Genomic DNA, 12,720 nt, shown 5'->3' on the forward strand with positions numbered 1-12,720 from the left:
TTAAAATGTGATCAGCTAGTATATTTATGGAAGAATGAACAGTTTGATTTTTTTAATTAAAGTTTCCCTGGCCTAATCATTATCACTATCAACAAACAAGCAACTTCAAGTTTGTGAATAATGAGACTTAGGCTTTGTTGACTTAAACAAAGCACATAATAATTAACAGTTACTTTGTGTGCTTTAGTATCTGCGAACACCCTCAGATGAAGGTGGGATGGTTGAGTCCTTAAAGCTTGATAATTTTTTATGTTTATTTGTAAGTCTGCAAGAAGTCCAAGACCTAGATTAGAGGACAATTTGTAATAGGCCAAGAAAAATTAATACAGTCAAAACCAGCCAAAAACATACACATGAAAATCACATATAAAAAAATAAAAATTAAATAAATCACATATAGCATATAAGAGGGTGCTCCAAGTGTAAAGGAATTGTTTATATCCAATTAGCCAAATGTCTATATAATAGTCATTCTCATGCACACACAAACATGCACACACACATACACAAAATACAATACATACCCCTCAAGTATTATCTACCACTAATTGTGGCATACATAAGCAAAGAGAATTGAACATGATAATCCATTTCCTCCCTGTCCCCTCCTCAAGTATGCAAAGGCAAATAAAACATTTTCGCTGAGGTAAAAAAGAATAAGGGGAATAGAATAAAACACACACAAAAATGATATAATACAATGATGGTGAATTATTGTTCTAATTAAAAGTTTGGTGTGAGAGCTTTAAAAAGCTTACGACAAATCAATAATAAAACTAAAAGAAACAAAAGGTTTATGACAAAATTGCAAATTTGTAAACAGTTGATTGAAAATTTCAAGGAGTGTTACTTATCAAATAACCATTAAGAATGTGTCTCCTTAATATCCTTAATCTTCCTTAGTTTTCTAGAATTCCAAGCTATTCTGTTAATGCTTTCTTCTTACTGTATATCAAACAAAAGTTGACAAATAATTAAAAACTGGCAGAATCACAGACCTGAAAATATTCTGCTACCTAAAGATAGGTAGAAAAATGATGTAAACAGAACTGAATAAGAAGAGAAAACATAAAAGGGAAAGTGATGGAGCTATTCTCAATCTCAAAGTTCAGAGAAGATTCCTTCGAGGTTTACAAACAAAAAGCACCATTCTATAGACCATGAAAACTGTAATATAAGATCTTAAGATTGTCTCATTAAAACATGAACTTCCATGATAAGGTTAAAATTCATAAAGATCAAATTTAGGGGAGGGTTTCATAAATGAGTATTTTCTTTCTAACAGCTAGACTTACAGGGGGTGGTATTGCTTTGCAAGGAATATCCTCTGCTACCAAGTTCCTCTTACCTCCAAAGTCAGTAGCAGACACTGTCAATCAGTACTGTGCTGATTATTTTTATTGTGGCCGGCATCAATGTCAACTTGCTGCTAGGAGCCAAGAGAACCTAAACATTTCATAATGGCAAGTCTCATTGTGTTCCAAAAGTCATAGTTAACTCTTTTAAAAATTTTTTTAATTAATTAAAAAAAATTTTAAACTGTGACAAGAAAGAAACACAAACATTCTTAACTGTAGGAGATAGGATTAAAATAAGACCTGTGGAACTAGTTGGGAGCAGATGGCATTAGGGTAGTGTTGGAAGTAAACTGTGGAGATTGTAATCTACTTTATGTTATCTGATTTCTGTAAGACAGCCTGGGAGGAAGAGAATGTTTACCCCAAATGCTTATCTTAAGTATAAAGGAAGAGCATTGAAAGATAACTACTCTGTTCCCTTAGGAAATGCATGCATGCCTTTTGTCATCCTGGTGTACATAGGCAGGATCTGGTTAAGAATAAAGTTGTCTGTTGTCTGTTACAACTGATCTTCAGACCCCCTGATCCTGTCTGTTCTTCTCATCATTCCTTAATATCCTTCGAGTCCTGTAGGAAGCAACACTTAACATATGCTCATTCCATTCTACATATATAATCAGTAATTCACAGTATCATCACCTAGTTGTATATTCATCATCATGATCATTTCTTAGAACATTTGCATCAGTTCAGAAAAATAAATAAAAAGACAACAGAAAAAAAATTCATACATACCATACCCCTTACCCACCCTTTCATTGATCACTAACATTTCAATCCAAGTTTATTTTAACATTTGTTCCCCCATTATTTATTTTTATTCCATATGTTTTACTCATCTGTTGATAAGGTAGCTAAAAGGAGCATCAGACACAAGGTTTTCACAATCACACAGTCACTTTGTGAAAGATATATCATTATACAATCATCATCAAGAAACATGGCTACTGGAACACAGTTCTACAATTTCAGGCAGTTCCCTTCAGCCTCTCCATTACATCTTGGATAACAAGGTGATATCTATTTAATGCATAAGAATAATCTCCAGGATAACCTCTTGACTATGTCTGGAATCTCTCAGCTATTGACACTTTGTCTTATTTCGCTCTTCCTGCTTTTAGTCAAGAAGGTTTTCTCAATCCCTTGATACTCAGTCTGAGCTTATTCCAGGGGTTTCTCAATCCCTTGATGCTGAGTTTCAGCTCACTCTAGGATTTCTGTCCCACATTGCTAGGAAGGTCCACACCCCTGGGAGTCATGTCCCACGTAGAAAGGGGGAGGGTAGTGAGCTTGCTTGTTGTGTTGGCTAGAGAGAAAGGTCACATCTGTGCAAAAAAAGATGTTCTCTTGGGGGTGACTCTTAGGCCTAATTTTAAGTAGACTTGACTTGTCCTTTCTGGGGTTAAGTTTCATGTGAACAAACCCCAAGATTGGGGACTCAGCCTACAGCTTTGGTTGTCCACACTGCTTGTGAGAATATCAAGAACTCAACGTGGGGAAGTTGAGTTCTCCCCCTTTCTCACCATTCCCTGAAGTGGACTCTGCAAATATTTTTTATTCAGTGTTCAAATTACTCTGGGATTCATTGGGGCATCACTCTGGACAAACCAACAAAATCTCATGTCCTAATCAAGGTTCCATGTACTTATGGTGTTCAATTAAGCTGTCTGCATAAGTTATATTAGGAAATGCACTAGTCAAAATATAAATTTTGTACCAAATAAACATTTTTTGCTTTAGTCTCACACATAAGTTAAAATTTTAAAATAGTAATTGCCATCTATTTTCAACACCCTGCAGTAATGACATTTCTATATTCTTGCTCATGCAAAAAACAATTTTTAAAATTTGCACATTTAGTCACTATCATACACTCTAGGCATTCCTAGATTATATCATCTCAGTCTTTATCATCTATCTTTCTTTCTGATTTCACTTGTGACCCCAGCCCTCCTCCCGCTATTATTCTCAAATTCAGCTTCATTCAGTGTTTTAACATAACTGCATTACATTTAAGTAGCATTGTACTATCCATTTCTGATATTTTACAATCAGTCCTGTTGCACAATCTGTATCCCTTCAGCTCCAATTACTCAATATCTTAACCTATTTATATCTCCTGATGGTCTCAATTACCAATGAAATTCTCCAAGTTTATTCACATATGTCAGTTCATATCAGTGAGACCATACAGTATTTGTCCTTTTGTTTCTGGCTAATCTCACTCAGCATAATGTCCTTAAGGTCCATCCATGTTGTTACATACTTCATAACTTTATTCTGTCTTACATCTGCATAATATTCCATCATATGTATGTACCACAGTTTGTTTAGCCACTCGTCCATTGATGGTCATTTTGGCTGTTTCCATCTCTTTGCAATTGTAAATAATGCTGCTATAAACATTGGTGTGCAAATTCCGCTTGTGTCCTTGCCCTCATATCCTCCGAATAGACACCTAACAATTGTATTGCCGGGTCACATGGCAATTCTATATTTAGCTTCCTGAGGAACTGCCAAACTGCCTTCCACAGCAGTTGTACTATTTCAGATTCCCACCAAAAATGGATAAGTGTGCCTCTTTCTCCACATCCTCTCCTGCACTTGTCCTTTGCTGTTTTATTGATAATGGCCATTCTGGTGGGTATGAGATGATATCTCACTGTGATTTTGATTTGCATTTCCAAAACAGGCAGGGAAGTTGAGCATCTTTTCATGTGCCTTTTGGCCATTTGTATTTCCTCTTCTGAGAAGTGTTTGTTCAAGTCTTTTGTCCATTTTGTAATTGGGTTGTCTCTCTTTTTGTTGTTGAGTTGAACAATCTCTTTATATATTCTGGATACTAGACCTTTGTTTGATATATCATTTTCAAATATTGTTCACCATTGTGTAGGCTAACTTTTTTCTTTCTTGATGAAGTTTTTTGATGCACAAAAGTGATTAATTTTGAGGAGTTCCCATTTATTTATTTCTTTTGTCAATGCTCGTGCTTTGGGTGTAAGGTCTAGGAAACCACCTACTATTATAAGATATCTCCCAGCACTTTCTTCTAACAATTTTATGGTCTTAGACCTAATGTTAAGGTCTTTGATCCATTTTCAGTCAATTTTTGAATAAGGTGTAAGATATGGATCCTTTTTCATTCTTTTGCATATGGATATCCAGTTCTCTAGGCACTATTTATTGAGGAGACTGTTCTGCCCCAGGTGAGTTGGCTTGACTGCCTTATCAAAGACCAACTTCCATAGATGAGAGGGTCTATATCTGAACACTCTATTCAATTCCATTGGTCAGTATATCTATCTTTATGCGAGTACCAGGCTGTTCTGACCACTGTAGCTTCATAATACACCTTAAACTCAGGGAGCATGAGGCCTCCAACTTCATTTCTCTTTCTCGGGATATTTTTAGCTATTCAGGGCATGCTGCCCCTCCAGATAAATTTGGTTATTGGTTTTTCTATTTCTGAAGTTTTTGGGATTTTAATTGGTATTGCATTGAATTTGTGAATCAATTTAGGTAGAATTGACATCTTAATTATATTTAGTCTTCCAATCCATGAACAGGGTATGCCATTTCATTTATTTAGGTGTTCTGTGATTTCTTTTGACAATTTCTTGTAGTTTTCTTTGTATAGGTCTTTTGTATCCTTAGTTAAGTTTATGCCTAAATATTTTATTCTTTTGGTTGCAATTGTAAATGGAATTTTTTTCTTGATTTCCCCCTCAGACTGTTCATTACTAGTGTATAGAAACACTATAGATTTTTGAGTGTTGCTCTTGTAACCTGCCACCTTGCTGTACTCATTTATTAGCTCTAGTAGTTTTGCTGTGGATTTTTGGGGGGGTTTGACATATATCATCTGCAAACAGTGAGAGTTTTACTTCTTCCTTTCCAATTTTGATGCCTTGCATTTCTTTTTCTTGTGTAATTGCTCTGGCTAGAACTTCCAACACAATGTTGAATAACAATGGTGATAGTGGACATCCTTGTCTTTTTGCTGATCTTAAGGGGAAAGTTTTCAGTTTTTCCCAATTGGGGATGATGTTAGCTGTGGGCTTTTCATATATTCCCTTTATTATTTTGAGGAAGTTCCCTTCTATTCCTATCCATCGAAGTGTTTTCAACAAGAAAGGATGTTGAATTTTGTCAAATGCCTTTTCTGCATCAATTGAGAAGATCATGTGGTTTTTCTGCTTTGATTTGCTGATATGGTGTATTGCATTAATTGATTTTCTTATGTTGAACCATCCTTGCATACATGGGATGAATCCTACTTGGTCATGGTGTATAATTTTTTTAATGCACTGCTGGATTTGATTTGCAAGAATTTTGTTGAGGATTTTTGCATCTATATTCATTAGAGAGATTGGCCTGTAGTTTTCTTGTAATATCTTTGTCTGACTATGGTATGAGGGTGATGTTGACTTCATAGAATGAGTTAGGTAGCTTCCCTCCTCTTCAATTTTTTTGAAGAGTTTGAGCAGGCTTGGCACTAATTGTTTCTGGAATGTTTGGTAGAATTCACATGTGAAGCCATCTGATACTGGACTTTTCTTTTTGGGAAGCTTCTTAGTGACTGATTCAATTTCTTTACTTGTAATAGGTTTGTTGAGGTCGTCTATTTCTTCTCAAGTCAATGTTGGTTGTCCATGCCTTTCTAGGAAGTTGTCCATTTAATCTACACTGTCAAGTTTATTAGCATAAAGTTGTTCATAGTATCCTCACATTACTTCCTTTATTTCTGTGGGGTCAGTGGTTATGTCTCCTCTTCCATTTATGATTTAATTAATTTGCATCCTTCCTCTCCTTCTTTTTGTCAACCTCGCTAAGGGTCCATCAATCTTACTGATTTTCTCTTACAGCAAACTTTTTGTTTTGTTGATTTTCTTGATTGATTTCATGTTTTGAATTTCATTTATTTCTGCTCTAATCTTCATTATTTCTTTCCTTTTGCTTGCCGTAGGGTTAATTTGCTGTTCTTTCGTTCTTCCAAGTGGACAGTTAATTCTTTGATTTTTGCTCTTTCTTCTTTTTTGATATAGGCATTTAGGGCAATAAATTTCCCACTTAGCCCTGCCTTTGTTGCATCCCATAAATTTTGATGTGTTCTGTTTTCATTTTCATTTGCCTCAAGATATTTACTGATTTCTCTTGTAATTTCTTCCTTGACCCACTGGTTGTTTCAGTGTGTGTTGTTGAGCCTCCACATATTTGTGAATTTTCTGCCACTCTTCCTATTATTGATTTCCAGCTTCATTCCTTTATGATATGAGAAAGTGTTTTGTATGATTTCAATCTTTTTAAATTTATTGAGACTTGCTTTGTAACCCAGCATATGGTCGATCCTTGATAATGATCCATGAGCATTTGAGAAAAAGGTGTATCCTGCTGTTGTGGGGTGTAGTGTTCTATATATGTCTGTTAAGTCTAGCTCATTTATTGTATTATTCAAATTCTCTGTTTCTTTATTGATCCTCTGTCTAGATGTTCTGTCCAGTGATGAAAGTGGGGAACTGAATTCTCCAACTATTATGGTAGATGTGTCTATTTCTCTTTTCAGTTTTTGCCTCATTGTATTTTGGAGCATTCTGGGCTCAGTGCATAAATATTTATGACTGTTTTGTCTTCTTGTTGAATTGTTCCTTTTATTAGTACATAGTGTCCTTGTTTGTCTCTTTTAACTGTTTTACATTTGAAGTGTAATTTGTTGGATATTAGCATACCTACTCCTGCTCTTTTCTGATTGTTACTTGCATGAAATATCTTTTCCCTACCTTTCCCTTGCAACCTTTTTTATCCTTGGGTCTAAGATGTGTTTCCTATAGACAGCATATAGATGAGTCCTGTTTTTTCATCCTGCCAGTCTATGTCTTTTGATTGGGGAGTTTAATCCATTAACATTTAGTGTTATTACTGTACGGGCAGAACTTTCTTCTACCATTTTGCCATTTCGATTTTATTTGCCATCTCATTTTTCTTCTTTTTACCTTTACTGATAGTCTTCATTTCTGCATTCTCTGCACCGCTCTCTCCTGTCTTTTCTTATCTGTCTCTAGTGCTCCCCTTGGTATTTCTTGCAGAGCCAGTCTCTTGGTCACAAATTCTCTCAGTGAATTTTTGTCTGCAAATGTTTTAATTTTCCCCTCATTTTTGAAGAACAATTTTGCTAGATATAGAATTCCTGGTTGGCCATTTTTCTTGTTTGGTATCTTAAATATATCATCCCACTGACTTCTGGCCTCCATGGTTTCTGCTGAGAAATTTATGCATAGTCTTTTTGGGCTTCCCTTATATGTGATGGATTGTTTTTCTCTTGCTGCTTTCAAGATTCTCCCTTTCTCTTTGATGTCTGACATTCTGATTAGTAAGTGTCTCAGATAATGTCTATTTGGATCTATTGTCTTTGGGGTATGCTGCACTTCTTGGATCTGTAATTTTAAGTATTTCATAAGAGTTGGGAAATTTTCAGTGATAATTTCCTCCATTCATTTTTCTCCTCCTTTTCCCTTCTCTTCTCCTTCTGGGACATCTACAACACATATATTTGTATGCTTCATGTTGTTATTCAATTTCCTGAGTCCCTGCTCATATTTTTCCATTCTTTTCCCTATATTTTCTTTTGCTTGTCAGATTTCAAATGTCCCATCCTCCAGTTCACTAATCCTATTTTCTGCCTCTTGAAATCTGACATAGTAGGTTTCCATTGTTTTCTTCATCTTTTCTACTGTGCCTTTCATTCCCATAATTTCTGTGATTTGTTTTTTCAGAGTTTTGATTTCTTCTTTTTGTTCATTCCTTGCCTTATTTACATCCTCCCTCAATTCATTGATTTGATTTTTGATGAGGTTTTCCATGTCTGTTTGAACATTCTGAATTAATTGTTTTAACTCTTGTATCTCATTTGAATTGTTGAAGTGTTCCTTTGACTGGGCTATTCCTTCAATTATCCCAGTGTGATTCATTATTTTTTGCTGGCATCTGGGCATTTAATTACCTTAATTAGTTTATTCTGTAGATTGTTTTCACTTTTCTTCCCTAGGATTTTCTTGCTGGATGACTTTGTTGTCTATCTGTTCTTCGACATTCAGTTCAGGATATTTTAGTCCTCTACCTTAGGCTTTGTTTAATAGATCTGAATTTTTCAGTTCCTGCTTTTTTTGTTTCCTGCCCTGCCGGTATGGTGCCTTCCCCCACCCCTTAGGAGGATCTACTTGGGTAATAGACCCCAGTAAGATTTTCCCTGACCAAACTGTTCTCATCTCAGGAGGAAAGAGTCACCTGGGTCAGTTTTCCCTGAGGGTGAGACGCAGCAGATTGAAAGTTTTTCCTATGTAGTTTCTGGACTTTGCATTTTTCCTACCCTGCCCAGTATGTGGCACTTTTCTGCCTGAAGGTCCCCCTAGCATAAGGTGATGCAGTACCTTTAACTACAGCAGATTCTCCCTTCTCGAGGTATGGTGAAGACAGAGGAGAGGTTGCAGGCTGGCTTTAATTGCTTCTCTTTTCCAGACCCTGGGGTCTGAATTCTTTGAGGGAGGGATTCCACCTGAGCTGGGCCCCACTCCTCTCCTGGGGAAGGTGCAGGCTCCAGACAAGCTCTCAAACAAGCCTGTTTCTGCCTATGCCTGGGGCAGTGGAGCCCAGGAGAAGCCTTGCAGATGTATCCACAGAGTAATCAATCCATAGAAACACAGCCACAAAAGAGAAAAAGAAAAATCCTTTTCAGAGTATGACACCTTTCCTCAGGTTTGCCAATCAAGAGCTTAAGTTGGTATGTTGCTCTGTGTATCTCCAGGTTCTATGTGCCCCGTCCTTTCCTGCAGAGCCCAGACCTTTTCAGATAAAAAAAAACCCTGTTTTTTCCTTTTCTTTTTCTGTCAGCCCTGCCCTCTCTGCACCAGGGCAAAACCCAGCGACCTCCACTTTTACTCAAGGTTCAGCTGAGCTGGGAGGCTATTTTTAGCAGTCAGAATTTGTTAATTAATTACACAATTGGTGTTTGGTGTTGCTCAGCCCCTGCTGCTAGTACAGTCTCTTTCCTTTCCCCTCTGGGAAGCAGCCTGTGGGGAGAGGATCACCAGCTGCCATGGCTTGGGGAACTCATGGTTCTGGTGGGGCTTGCAGCCAGTCCAGCTGGTCCAGACTGGGGTACGCTGTGTGTCTGGTCACTGACATGGCCCCAACAATTGTTCTGTATTGTTTCTGGATATTTATTAACTGCTCTGGAGGATGAACTAAATCCCATACCTCACTAAACCGCCATCTTGGCTCCTCTCCCCATAGTTAACTCTTAATGAGGAATTTATACTGGAGTATCACCTTCTATATCATTAAAAGTGTAATTCACATATACTCATTGCTTTTGTATGACACTAAGTGGAGTTCTAAGGAGTAGAAAGAAAGGGTAAGACTCAGAAATTGATATAAGGGAGCTTGTAATCTGTTTTAGTTTCCTGACTTCCAAAGCAAGTATCATGCAGTGAGTGGCTTAAACAATGGGAATTTATTGGCTCATGACTTTGAGACCAGGAGAAATCCACAATCAAAGCATCATCATCCAAGTGACACTTTCTCCCAGAAGATGATGGTGTTCTGGGTGTGGCTGCCAGCAATCCCTGATTCTTGGTTCCTGTCACATGGCAATGCACATGGTGGTCTCTCCTGTCCTCTCCTTTCTCTTCCCAGTTCCATTGACTTTCAACTCCTGGCTGTTTCCTCTGTGGCTTTCTATCTATTTGAATTTCATTCTGCTTACTGAGGACTCTAGTTATAGGATTAAGACCCATCCTGATTGAATTTGACCACACTTTAACTGAAGTAACCATATCAAAAGGTTCTACTTACAATGGGATCACACTCACAGGAATGGATTACACTTAAGATCATGTTTTTCTGGGGCATATATCTCCAAACCGCCATATAGTCTAAATGAGGAAATAAGGCATATTCATGTGAGAAAAACAATAATACAAGGAAGATTTCATATCAAATCAGTTTTAAGAAAAATAAGTGATAAAGTAATTTAGAGTAAGGAAATAACTTTCATTTGGTGTGGTCCTGGAAGTTCTCATAAAGAGAAAAGGATTTGACTTGGATATTGAAAGACATGTATAATAAGAAAAATCTAAGAGAAGCAAATTGGGTATTCATGAAAGGGAGGCAGGTATGAGTAACTACACAATGTGTGTTCTGAGGACTGGGTGGGTGGCTGGGGCAGTTCATGTAGACCAAAGAATAATAAAAGAGAAGATTAGAAAGGTAGTTTTGGACCAAATTGTGGTTAGTCTCTAATCTGATAAAAGTAACTTTGAGTTTTATTTTGTAGGTGGTAGAGACTTACAAAGAATAATTTGTCATTATAACTTTATCTATGAGGAGATTTTCTCTTTGAAATCTGATACTCTTTAATCCAGACTCTTTTCTCCAAACAATATCAAATTGATGAATAAAAGACATAAGCAGAACTTAAATATTTTCAGTATGTAAAACAAGGTTACTAGGAAACTATTTAATGTTCCCAAGCCTAAAAATAAAGTTCCACTCACATCATCTGTAAGTTCAAAATTTCCCAGTGAAATGACTGTGAACAATTACTATTTATAACTAACAAATATCATCAAGCATTTTTTGCTACTGTTTATACCAATGATACTTACTTTTACCACAGGCTGTGGAATGACAAAAGTTAATCAAATACAGATTCTTATTTTACAGCATACTATATTTGATCCTCAATATAACATAATGTAACCTTCCATTTTAACTTCACTTTACTGTAAAAAAATTCCTCAAATATTTCACATTTTGGGTTAAGCCGTGTTTTTAAATGATATTTCCTTAAAGCCTAGCTTTGTTCACCCATTCTTCATATTTCCCATCCCCACCTCATGCTTTGGCTTGGCCTAGCCTAGATTATATGCCCATTAATAAACCAATCACTGTGGCAAGAGTAATGGAGCATTATGGTCGAGCACTTGGATCAAATACCCAACTGTTCAGTCAGAGGGGCAGGTAGGGTGAGCTCTATCAGAGCCAGACAGAGTACTTCACTTCTCTATGGGAAATAATATTAGTTAGTCAACAAATCTGTAGGTTCCTAAGGAAAATAAGGAATTACATGTAGTTTTGATAGATGAGCTTAATTTAATTTAGCTATTTAGACCATAATGCTTATGGTAGGGGATAGTCCAAGTACAGTCTGTGGTTTTTCTCTGTGACCCACAAACAAATTGCTGTGCTCAGGACTAGGTATGTTAGCCTAGTGCTTAGAATAAATGTGGAGTGACTGTCTTCTCAGGAGTGCCTTGAGGTAAAACACATCCCTTAGCAGATTTATCTTCTTCCCTGGGCATATGAAAATATTCACTGAAGGCAGCCTGGCTAAAATATGTTTTATGGCACACCTCCACTTGTATATCTGATCTTTGCAGGGAGGGAGTGATGTCCTTCTATGAAATAGCACAAGATGTGCATAGATCATCTCCCTGCATCAGCTGTGGCTTGACACACTCTGGCCATGGGAGACCAATGCCCCCAAGTGAAGCTGACCTTGCTTTGTATATTGTCTAAGTGAGTAAACATTGTTCCATACAGTGCCTGTGTGAGTTATGCATTTGTTGGCCACCTTGGCACCTACAAGCCATGGAATGGGTTGGGACCTAGGACTACTATTTCTGGTGACAGGCATTGTTATGCTCTAGTCTACCCTGCAAATGGTGAGACCTCCCCTGGAGATGGTAATAGGCATCTCCCTTTCTGATTGACAGTTTGGCAAAGTGAGCAGGTTGCCAACAATGCTCACAATGAGGTTAAGATTTTGGGGTCAATTATTAGCATAGGACAATTGGTCCATACAATGTATTGCACTATTCAATTTATTCTTTCCATAAATACCTACTGAGTACCTACTACATGTAGAGAACTGTTCAAATTGCTGCAAGGAATTTCAAAAAATAAATAAGATGGGTCTTGCTTTCATGCAACTTATAATTTAGCTAAAGAATAAATGTATATATTTGATGTAATAAAAAATAATTACAAAGAACTAAGTACATGATAATAAAATATAAACTATATATAACTTTACCATACTTTCTTTGTTAGATATGTACTTGAGGCATTGTATATATAACAATATTTGCATATGGTGAGTCATATTTTCAATGAACTTCCATTAGATTTCAAAGATGCATGTTTGGATAAAAGATTCTGGCCTACACACACACACACACACACACACACACACACACACAAAAGAATCAGGAGAATTGAGAGATCTTGAAATGCAGTTGTTCTCAATGTTGGTTACAAAAGCACAAAAAGAGCATTTAAGAAAATACTACATGTCTGGACCCTAACC

General features: G+C 36.8%; 1 long non-coding RNA gene across 1 annotated transcript in view; it reads right to left on the minus strand.

Annotated features, from left to right (window-relative positions):
- The window catches only part of LOC143670567 (uncharacterized), a 72,089-nt gene extending 61,455 nt beyond the window's left edge, over positions 1-10,634 (minus strand). The window contains exon 1 of the long non-coding RNA XR_013169402.1: positions 10,206-10,634. This is a non-coding gene — a long non-coding RNA (uncharacterized LOC143670567). The remainder of the gene's footprint in view (positions 1-10,205) is intronic.
- Between the last annotated feature and the right edge of the window lie 2,086 nt (positions 10,635-12,720).

This window comes from Tamandua tetradactyla, chromosome X, assembly GCF_023851605.1.
Source record: "Tamandua tetradactyla isolate mTamTet1 chromosome X, mTamTet1.pri, whole genome shotgun sequence".
In the NCBI taxonomy this organism is placed as follows: Eukaryota; Metazoa; Chordata; class Mammalia; order Pilosa; family Myrmecophagidae; genus Tamandua; species Tamandua tetradactyla.